Below are 12,878 nucleotides of genomic sequence, written 5' to 3' on the forward strand. Positions count from 1 at the left end.
GTGTACCAAGTCAGATGATGTGTATAAAGCATTAATTAGATTTTTTTAGGACCATTAATTAGATTTAGAACTTTAAGATGTCATGTGTACTATAACATTTGTGCAAGGCCATTGTTTATAATAGAGATAGAGATAGGGTGCAAGAAACTTATTAGAGTGCCAAGGTTAGTATTAATTATTTAATTTATAATTTTTGGCGTATGGAAGAATATATTTACTATTATACGTCTCATGTTTAAGTTCACAATTACGACACAAGTTCAAATAGTCGTTACAATAATGATTATCTATCTATATATCTTTGTAATCTAAAATTGTTTTGTTCTTATGCAAGTATTGTGCTGATGTGGCACTCTAAAAAGAGTTTTCTCCTTCCCTTTAAATATTTCAACCCTTAACTCATGTAATAATAATTTTTGTCGGCAGCATAACAACCCCCTGCAAGGTAAAAGCATATATTAATAATACGCATCAGCATGTACACGGAAGAAGTAAAGGGAATCACGCAAGTATATAAGATGAATGAACTATTATACACACAACTTATGTTTTCAACATCAATCTCAATGAGACATGTCCTATATTTCACACGCAAGTTATTGACAACCATGTCCATCTCTGACACAAGATTGGGATCCAACGGAGCTACCACAAAAACGTACAAAAAAAAAGCAGCATGATGAATAAATATTACGAATACGTAGACGCATGAAAAAATATAACCATGTATCATATAAACCTGATAAACAATGATATGATAACAGATCTTGGACATCATATTGAGCTATTCATTAGTTTGTGAGATGTGAACCGTGTGCAAGTCACTGGAGTTTCAGCCCACTCGCATATATAGTGAAAGTGATATCGTCCTTTTAGAGGCTCATGCATAGGAAATACAAATACATTGATTTTTTGGAACACGAATAACTTCAACTACACTTAATAATTGCAAATATTTTGGGGGGAAATTCAAATTTAAAAAAGGGAAGTTAATGGGCATAGCAAAGCGTGTATCTATGGTCAGCAAACCTACGAATTTAGTGGCGCCAAAATGGTTGGGTTTAGGGTTTGCAAATTAGGTTAACAATGTACCTTAGGATTAGATATAAAGGATGACAATGAAGTTTTAACCCTTGGTCATGATGATTATCGCAGGTTAGTTAATTTAGATTTACACAAAATTTAAATACAACTTCTTTATTTGAGATAAATGATGTTCATGACTCGGTTTGAGATCAAATTATTGAGTTCATGAAAAAAAAAATATTGAGTTCATGAAAAAAAAAGTATTGCAGTAATATTTTAAATTTGTATTGCACTTTATATTATATTTTCTACTTTTAATCTTATTTGAGTACTCCATGTTTAACAAATATTTCCTATTTGTATTTTTTTAAAGGCCTACTTGTATTTTTATTTGAATACTTTGTTATCACCAATTATATTAACTAATATTTTTATTTTCAATTTAATTAAAAGCAAATGAAGGAGAAAATACTAAATAAATGAAAAAAAATTATTCATACATACGCACATGTTAAAGTCCATTTTAGTCTTTTAAACCCAAAAACAATTCTTACAAAAAATATCTAAATAACATTTTTCATACAATTCACTTATGTTTTGAAGGTATAAACACAAATCATTTTATGTTTAACTCACTTTCAACCATAATCAATTAGTACAAAATCAATTCTATTAAAATCAGTTTTCGCCTCCGCACAACCAAACACAACACTAACTTTTATTGGTTCCTAACCACCAAACAACATTTCTTTAGTGATTAACAATGTTAGAGCAATTAGAGGCACGAACACGCGCACACATATATGGTCTGATACAGGTAGTACACGTTTAGATCTCTAAATTATTTTATCTATAAAAAATATATACAATATGAGTATCAAAATATATAATCGATTCGCCAATTCATCATGTAACACCCCGTTCTCCCAACAACGTAATATTAATTATTATAATCAGAGTAATCACACAACGGAGTGTCACACTACTTTTCAAAAATTCATAAATAGAAAATATCTATTTATTTAAGACAAACATAAAGAATCTTAATAAACCGCAGCGGAATAATTTTTTAAAAATATAATTTCAACCAAAATTCAACATCAATGAAAATCTTGGCACATAGGCCCCAACATAAATCAACTTTATTTTCAACAACGATAAACTCTAATAGCAAGTCTTTTCCAAAATATGTGATACATAAAAGAAATGAGAAGACATTCGCAACGATTTCCCCATCCTAGTATGTATCAGAGCCCTAGACACTTGAGCCGACCAAACCTACAAGTCATCAGTACCTGCACATTACCCACGGTCGAGGCAACATATACGCAGAAGGGGTGAGAGACTTATCCAATAATGATAATATATAATTCATCAAATTAATGAAAATAACAATATATCACAACATGCATCATTAATAATGTATATAAAGAATACATATAACAACAACATAATCATTTTCGGCAACAGGGTACAACAACAACAACAACAACAACAACAACAACATTATCCACAACGACACCGATAACTCGACAATTCGACAACGACAACAACTCGACAATTCGACAACGACAACAACTCGACAATGCTACAACGACAACAACTCGACAATGCTACAACGACAACAACAACTAATGCATCATGCAGGTGGTACCAATCTACGCGCGTTGAATGCTAAGCATTCCAGGGCATAAGCCCCCAACAATTTGGATGGTTAAAGCATCCCAGGGCATAAGCCCCCAACAGGTGAATGATAAACATTCCAGGGCATAAGCCCCCAACAATTTGAATGATAAACATTCCAGGGCATAAGCCCCCAACAGAAACATGAGTATGCATATGGACTCGACTTGTGTATATCAACATACAACTTCAACAACGACTACAACAACAACATATGTGCCTACAACAATTATGACACACTCCCCAACTTCGACATCAGATGATACAACGACATCAACAACGAAGGACAACAACATAGCATATATATAAGATCAATTACATTCATCTCAAGGTTCAAAACATCCTTCAAAAGCAATTAAGTTTTGATCAATATCACATAATCCAAATACTCATAAAACATCTCAACTAAGTCCCTAACACTTAAGTTTGAAGTTGGGAAACCAACCATAAGTTTTGGACTAACTTGGGAATAGTTATGCTAAGTTTTCTTAAATTTTGCTAAAGACCCACTTGGACTATTTTTATCATAACTCAAAATCTACAAATCTTTTCCACTCCAAACCAAGGCCATTTTAAAGCTAACTTAATTATCTACAACTTTCATGTTTACACCTAAGGCCAGTTCAAAACAGAAACGGGTGAAAAAGACGCAAGAACACGAAACAGGGGAATGCTGTCACTATTACATCGTACTACGATGGAATGCATCGTACTACGATGGGATACACTGAAAAAGTCTTGTTTGCTGCTGGAAAAATCGTAGTACGATTTCCCAGCATCGTACTACGATGGAACATGGACAGTTCTACGGAAACAGACCAGTTTTCACTCCAAAAACCCTAATTTCATCAACCTAAACCCCAAATTTGATCCCATAAATCACCCAAATTGTTTTAGAAACATGTTTACAGGTTTCATATACAACCTAGCAACCAAAACAACATAGAAACATGCAATTCAACAACAAGTTTCATCATAATTCAACATCTAACATAACTTCTCAAACCCTAAAAACCAAGAACAACAAATTCATCAATTTTCAAATTATATACCATGATTATTGACAGGAATCCCACCCTTACCTTAGTTTAGATGAATCAAAAGCTTACAGAATTGTTCCTCGTCTTCTCTTTGCCTCTTCTAGGTTTTCTCTTCTTCTCCCAAAACTTATGTTTTTCTTTTGTACGTGAAAAAATGTTTCTGACTCCTCTCTGTTCTATTTCCCAATAAACATAACCTCTCCTTTATTTTTCTTAACTCCCTTAAACTCACATAATTACTAATTAACTCCCATTAACCAAAATATTAATATTTTACTCCTATTTTTATTTCTCCTAATATTTCCACAAATAATAAAGCCATATTCATTTAAATAATATACAACACATCAAATACCAAATAAATCATATAAAATTATATAAAACACTCAAACATCCACTAAAAATAATAGAATAAAAATGGGGCGTTACAACTCTCCCCAACTTATAGAATTTCGTCCTCGAAATATTACCTCAAGCAAACAACTCAGGATATGACTCCTGCATCTTACTTTCCAACTCCCAAGTAAGATTTTCACCAGTTGCTCCTCCCCAAACAACCCTCACTAGAGGTATCTCCTTGCCTCTCAACGTCTTCACCTTGCGATCATCAATCCTCAAAGGTAAAGTCTCCACCGTAAGGTTGTCTCTAACTTGCACATCATCTCTAGGAATAACATGTGAAGGATCCGCTACATACTTCCGAAGTTGCGACACATGAAACACATCATGCAAGTTCGAAAGATGTGGTGGTAAACCAACTCTATAAGCCATCGTGCCAATTCTCTCAGATATCTGATAAGGACCAATAAACTTTGGAGTCAACTTCTTGGACTTCAATGCACGACCCACACCGGTCATAGGAGTGACTCTCAAGAACACATGGTCACCCTCTTGAAATTCAAGGTCCTTCCTACGCTTGTCATGATAACTCTTCTGTCGACTCTGCGATGCTTTCATATGCTCTCTTATCATCTTGACCTTCTCCGTGGTCTGCTGAACTATTTCAGGTCCCAACACAACACTTTCACCCGACTCAAACCAACATAAAGGAGTTCTACACCTTCGACCATATAAAGCTTCGAAAGGTGCCATACCAATACTCGAATGGTAACTATTGTTATACGTGAACTCTATCAATGGTAGGTGACTGTCCCAAGCTCCACCTTGCTCAAGTACACACACCCTCAACAAATCTTCTAATGATTGAATCGTCCTTTCCGACTGACCATCTGTTTGCGGATGATAAGCTGAACTCAACTTCAGCTGAGAGCCCAAAGCTTCTTGCAAGCTCTTCCAAAATCTCGAAGCGAACCTCGGATCTCTATCCGACACAATACTCGACGGGACACCATGCAACTTCACAATATTATGAATATAGATCTCCGCCAACTGAGCTACCGAATAAGTGATATTAATTGGAATAAAGTGTGCCGACTTCGTCAATCTATCGACAACAACCCAAATGGCATCATGCCCTCTTTGAGTGTTTGGTAAACTCGTCACAAAGTCCATGGAGATGCTATCCCATTTCCATTCCGGCACATCTAAAGGTGTCAACAAACCAGCAGGCTTCTGATGTTCAACTTTCGATTTCTGACAAGTCAAACAAGCATATACAAATTGTGCGACATCTCGCTTCAACCCAGACCACCAAAACAGTTTCTTCAAGTCATGGTACATCTTTGTAGCTCCCGGATGGATACTCAAGCTACTTCTGTGACTTTCTTCTAAAATCAACTTTTTCAATTCATTATTATCAGGGATACAAATCCTGCCTCGGAATCTCAACACTCCTTGATCATCAACCTGGAAATCACCATCTGCAGTCTGATTACTAGCAACCATCAAGTCTACAAATTTCACATCAACTTCCTGTGCTTCTTTGATACTCTTCAAGAAATCATTATTAATTTTCAACATACCCAACTGCACACTCTGAGGTGCCAATTCACAAACAAGACTTAAGTCTCTAAACTGTTCCAGCAATTCAAATTCTTTCACCATCATAGCCAACATGTGCAACGTTTTCCTACTCAAGGCATCTGCAACCACATTAGCTTTACCCGGATGATAATTCAAACCAAAATCATAATCTTTCAACAACTCTAGCCACCTTCTTTGCCTCATATTCAACTCCTTTTGATCAAATAAATATTTCAAACTTTTATGATCACTAAACACTTCAAATCTGGAACCATATAAATAATGTCTCCAAATTTTTAACACAAAAACCACAGCAGCCAACTCTAAATCATGTGTAGGATAATTCTTCTCATGAATTTTCAACTGTCTAGAAGCATAAGCCACTACCTTACCATCTTGCATCAGCACACCACCCAAGCCCAACTTGGACGCATCACAATAAACAACAAAAGGTTTATCTGGCTCTGGCAAAATCAAAATTGGAGCCGTCGTCAATCTTCGCTTCAACTCATTGAAATTACTCTCACACTGAGCATCCCACACAAAAGCTTTACCTTTACAGGTCAACTGAGTCAATGGAAGTGCCAACTTCGAAAATCCTTCGATAAATCTTCTATAATAACCAGCCAAACCAAGAAAACTTCTAATCTCTTTAACTGACTTAGGAGCCTCCCACTGTGATACCGCTTCAACCTTCGATGGGTCCACTGCAATACCACTACCAGAAATAATATGGCCAAGGAAACTTACTTCCCTTAACCAGAACTCGCACTTTGACAACTTTGCATACAATTTCTTTTCTTTCAGCACCTGCAACACAATCTTCAAATGTTCTGCATGCTCTTCTTCAGTCTTAGAATAAATCAAGATATCATCAATAAATACAACAACAAACTTATCCAGAAAAGCATGAAAAATTCTGTTCATATACTCCATGAACACACCAGGCGCGTTAGTAACACCGAAAGGCATCACTTTATATTCATAGTGTCCATACCGTGTCCTAAAGGCCGTTTTCTGCATATCTTCATCCTTCACCTTAATCTGATGGTAACCTGACCTCAAATCAATTTTACTAAACACGCGAGCACCCACTAATTGATCCATCAAGTCGTCAATTCTCGGAAGTGGATACCTATTCTTTATCGTCACTTTATTCAGTTGACGGTAATCTATGCACAATCTCATGCTATCATCCTTCGTCTTAACTAGCAACACAGGTGCTCCCCAAGGTGACACACTTGGTCTTATAAACTTCTTATCAAGCAATTCTTCCAACTGCTTCTTCAATTCTGCCAACTCGGAGGCTGACATACGGTAAGGCGCCATCGACACAGGCTTCGTACCCGGCACAAGATCGATCGAAAATTCAACCTCCCTCTCTGGTGGTACATCTGGAATCTCATCAGGAAAAACTTCAGGAAATTCATTCACCACGGGCAATCTATCAATTATCGACTGACTCTCTACAGACAAATACGCCATTAAAGAAAACATCAAGTTTCCATCATGTTCTAACTGCTTCAACTGCTTAGTAGTCAAGAACTCAGCTCCACTTTCTTCTTCAACAGAAGAGAAATACACCGACTTACTAAAACAATTAATATGAACATGGTTGTACTCCAACTAGTTCATACTAAGGGTTACACAACAAACAACAAACAGGACAACAAGGACAATACAAAATTGTCACACAACACTACTAGGCTCGACACGACTCTACTAATTGGCCGGACGGACCGACCTGCTCTGATACCAATTGTAACACCCCGTTCTCCCAACAACGTAATATTAATTATTATAATCAGAGTAATCACACAACGGAGTGTCACACTACTTTTCAAAAATTCATAAATAGAAAATATCTATTTATTTAAGACAAACATAAAGAATCTTAATAAACCGCAGCGGAATAATTTTTTAAAAATATAATTTCAACCAAAATTCAACATCAATGAAAATCTTGGCACATAGGCCCCAACATAAATCAACTTTATTTTCAACAACGATAAACTCTAATAGCAAGTCTTTTCCAAAATATGTGATACATAAAAGAAATGAGAAGACATTCGCAACGATTTCCCCATCCTAGTATGTATCAGAGCCCTAGACACTTGAGCCGACCAAACCTACAAGTCATCAGTACCTGCACATTACCCACGGTCGAGGCAACATATACGCAGAAGGGGTGAGAGACTTATCCAATAATGATAATATATAATTCATCAAATTAATGAAAATAACAATATATCACAACATGCATCATTAATAATGTATATAAAGAATACATATAACAACAACATAATCATTTTCGGCAACAGGGTACAACAACAACAACAACAACAACAACAACATTATCCACAACGACACCGATAACTCGACAATTCGACAACGACAACAACTCGACAATTCGACAACGACAACAACTCGACAATGCTACAACGACAACAACTCGACAATGCTACAACGACAACAACAACTAATGCATCATGCAGGTGGTACCAATCTACGCGCGTTGAATGCTAAGCATTCCAGGGCATAAGCCCCCAACAATTTGGATGGTTAAAGCATCCCAGGGCATAAGCCCCCAACAGGTGAATGATAAACATTCCAGGGCATAAGCCCCCAACAATTTGAATGATAAACATTCCAGGGCATAAGCCCCCAACAATTTGAATGATAAACATTCCAGGGCATAAGCCCCCAACAGAAACATGAGTATGCATATGGACTCGACTTGTGTATATCAACATACAACTTCAACAACGACTACAACAACAACATATGTGCCTACAACAATTATGACACACTCCCCAACTTCGACATCAGATGATACAACGACATCAACAACGAAGGACAACAACATAGCATATATATAAGATCAATTACATTCATCTCAAGGTTCAAAACATCCTTCAAAAGCAATTAAGTTTTGATCAATATCACATAATCCAAATACTCATAAAACATCTCAACTAAGTCCCTAACACTTAAGTTTGAAGTTGGGAAACCAACCATAAGTTTTGGACTAACTTGGGAATAGTTATGCTAAGTTTTCTTAAATTTTGCTAAAGACCCACTTGGACTATTTTTATCATAACTCAAAATCTACAAATCTTTTCCACTCCAAACCAAGGCCATTTTAAAGCTAACTTAATTATCTACAACTTTCATGTTTACACCTAAGGCCAGTTCAAAACAGAAACGGGTGAAAAAGACGCAAGAACACGAAACAGGGGAATGCTGTCACTATTACATCGTACTACGATGGAATGCATCGTACTACGATGGGATACACTGAAAAAGTCTTGTTTGCTGCTGGAAAAATCGTAGTACGATTTCCCAGCATCGTACTACGATGGAACATGGACAGTTCTACGGAAACAGACCAGTTTTCACTCCAAAAACCCTAATTTCATCAACCTAAACCCCAAATTTGATCCCATAAATCACCCAAATTGTTTTAGAAACATGTTTACAGGTTTCATATACAACCTAGCAACCAAAACAACATAGAAACATGCAATTCAACAACAAGTTTCATCATAATTCAACATCTAACATAACTTCTCAAACCCTAAAAACCAAGAACAACAAATTCATCAATTTTCAAATTATATACCATGATTATTGACAGGAATCCCACCCTTACCTTAGTTTAGATGAATCAAAAGCTTACAGAATTGTTCCTCGTCTTCTCTTTGCCTCTTCTAGGTTTTCTCTTCTTCTCCCAAAACTTATGTTTTTCTTTTGTACGTGAAAAAATGTTTCTGACTCCTCTCTGTTCTATTTCCCAATAAACATAACCTCTCCTTTATTTTTCTTAACTCCCTTAAACTCACATAATTACTAATTAACTCCCATTAACCAAAATATTAATATTTTACTCCTATTTTTATTTCTCCTAATATTTCCACAAATAATAAAGCCATATTCATTTAAATAATATACAACACATCAAATACCAAATAAATCATATAAAATTATATAAAACACTCAAACATCCACTAAAAATAATAGAATAAAAATGGGGCGTTACACATCATCTCTTATAAAATATAGGATATGACATGTTTAGGATGCATATACATCAAACAAAAAAAAAAATCACAAAATACTACAAATACAATTTTAAAATATAAATTTTAAATAAAAAATAACCAGTGAAAAACATATAGTAGTTGAGAAAAAAATAACCAATGAATCTCATATTTCACAAAAACATTTGATGAAATTAAAGAAGTCAAGATTGAAGGAATAAAACTTAAGGAAAAAAAGACATTGATTGGATCTTTTTATTTCATACTATTGATTGGACTATGTGTGTTACTATAACATAGTAGTTGAGGAGGCTTGCACTTAAAATATGAGTAGTGATATATGTACAACCATATGTGACAACTTTGATGACAACTTTCATTTTCTCTCTTCTCATTGATCCAAAACAAAAGAGAGAGAAAAAGGAAGAGAGAGAGAATAAGAGCATAAATATCGGTTGACTCTTACCATGTCTTCACTTTTTCCAAAGCCATTGTGTCAGTGTGGTAAAGATGTTTGGCTTTTTGGCAAGGCAATCGTTGCACTGCATTACCATCGTGGCTTTCTGCTTTGCTGAATTTATAAACTAATATAAAATTAATTATCACCTCAAAAGGTGCTATATATTAATATAAAATACAATTGTGATGTATATTGTGGGGTTTTGTGGGACCCATTTTAAAGTTTTGGAGAGTAGTATGAATATTTAGAAAATATAGATGAGTGGTTTAAATAATAGAGAAGTGTGAAATAGTAAAATGTATTCAATGGGACCCATTTATATAGAGCTGTAAAAACGGGCCGGCCATAAAAGCCCGAAAAAATGTAGGGTCTGGACATAAAAAATTGGGCCCGTTTAAAACCGGGCCTTTTTAGCCCGAGCCCGTCACGGGCTAGCCCGACTGGGCCGCGGGTAGCCCGTTTATTTTCTAATTATTTTTTAACATTATTATTTCCTACAACCCACCATCATTAGATCGAGAAAAAAAAATCAGTGCTGACACAGTACAAGCATGACACCTTGATGCATTTTTTGCTTAGGTTTATGTTGTGACTTGTTTAAGATGTATGGAGTTGCGGCTGATTCCATGCTCTCATCTCCACATCTAGATGTGTCAGGAGGTTAAGCAAGCTCATGAAAAATTTTAGGGAAAAATATGAAAGGAAACATAAAAGTTAGAAAAACCCTTCCTGTTGCGGGCTTCTCAGACACAGCCGGCATATATAGTTTTAATAAATTTTAAAAATAAAAACAACTACAGAGAAACATCCATATTGTAATTTATGTCATAGTTAGACTACATGTTATCCATGAGTACATAGTTCTGTCATAAAACACATCAGGGTATTGCTATAACATTTAAGGAAAAAATGCCATGTATGAGCTTAGTTGCGCGGCATTCATTTAGCAAAAATTGTTTGTCGTAACTAATAAAATACATCAATCGTTTCCTCACTTAAAAATAAAATATTGCAATCTGTATGTGTTTTCTACTAAGCTTTTAGATTTTCACGTCAATATGCAGTTGGTTTTACTTCCTTTTACATACCGCATGATACACACTTCTGCATAAACACAAACACACGCTTTATGTTGTGGCTTGTGAGTACTGTAATTGTTTTCAATGAACACAAATTGTATGAGGAATCAAGTAAAGCAGTGAATGATGCAGTAGGGAGTTTAAGAACGGTTGCTTGATTATCAGTAGAAAAAACAAGCATCAATTTAAACATGATTGTAGCTATACTAATATTTGTGTCTGGTTTTTGGTGGAGTGGGAGATTGGTTTAAATTCAATGTTGCTAAGTTTGTCGATTGATATTTTTTAGTGTAATTTTTTAATTAAAAGCTTTAAGTAACCGGGCTGGGCCGAAAGCCCGTAGCCCGCAAAGGGCCGGACTTGGACAAATGTTTTTGAGTCCGTTTATCTTCCGGGCCTTTTTGGCCCGGCCCGCCAAAGCCCTAGCCCGTCATGGGCTAGCCCGTCACGGGCCGGGTAGCCCGTTTTGACAGCTCTACATTTATACCACCCATATGGGTGGCATGAATGTGGATGCTCTAAGAATATAATGTGAGTATGAGAGAGAAAGTTGTCAAAAAGTTGTAATAAAATAGTTGTACAAATATCATTTTTCTAAAATATATAAAAAAAATAGAGGTTTGTGCCGAAGAAAAGAAAAAAAAAAACAATGCATCCAACACATATCTTACATTGGATACGCATTTGACATGTTGTGACGTGAAAATTGATGTATTTATGCATCACATGAAACCTAGTAGCTTAGCTCCTTTAACCAACAAGGTTTAAGAACCCTAATAAATTTCCACTCCAGTGGTAGACTCCTAAGAATTTAAAAATGAATCACATATTTGACCAAATATCTCTAAAACATCATCTCTGAACTAATTCTTATTAGATGAATAGTTCTAACTTCTAACATATGGTAAACCAACTCATTATTCTTCAATAATAAACTTTTTTTTTAAAGGAAAGTTGTTAAAGTTAATAATTCGTTTTAAAAACCTTCTTGAAGTATTTCTCAAAAATTGTTAATGCTCTCAAAACTAATGTTGCGTGTCATCGTTTGACCTAACTTTTTTACCGTTTAAAAACTACTTTAAAACAAAGTTAAAATCAAGGGCTTTAAAAAAGAAGTTAAAATAGTTTGGTTACTTAAATTTTTTTTAAAGTCTTAAAACTATTAAGTTAAAAGTTGTTTGACAAAATATTTTACAAAACTTTGAATTTATTATGAATTAACATAATAAATAAAAAATGTTTGAAGTATTTTGTTTTTATTCAATAAGTACTTAATTGATATTGTGTTTCGCCTACCTTCTCCTTAAAATTGTAGAGAAGTAGAAACAAAGCCGGGTCTGTAACGCCCGTCTTAATTATTTGATTAATTAGAAATATATTTATATATATATATATATATATATATATATATATATATATGATTTAAGTGATTTTCATGATTGATATGTGTGAATTTTATGATTCATGAGGTTGAGTGGTTTATATGATTTATAAATAAATTATGTGGAGTATATGATGTTGTGAAGTTGTTATGTTGTTATGACTTATTTTATTAGTAAATAAAATAAGATATGAAAATAAAATAAAAATATTAGAGTTTGAGCTGTGATGTGAAAAGAGCATTTTT

The sequence above is a fragment of the Medicago sativa genome, chromosome 4 (assembly GCF_051527215.1).
Source record: "Medicago sativa cultivar Bolivia chromosome 4, Bolivia_mono, whole genome shotgun sequence".
NCBI lineage: Eukaryota > Viridiplantae > Streptophyta > Magnoliopsida > Fabales > Fabaceae > Medicago > Medicago sativa.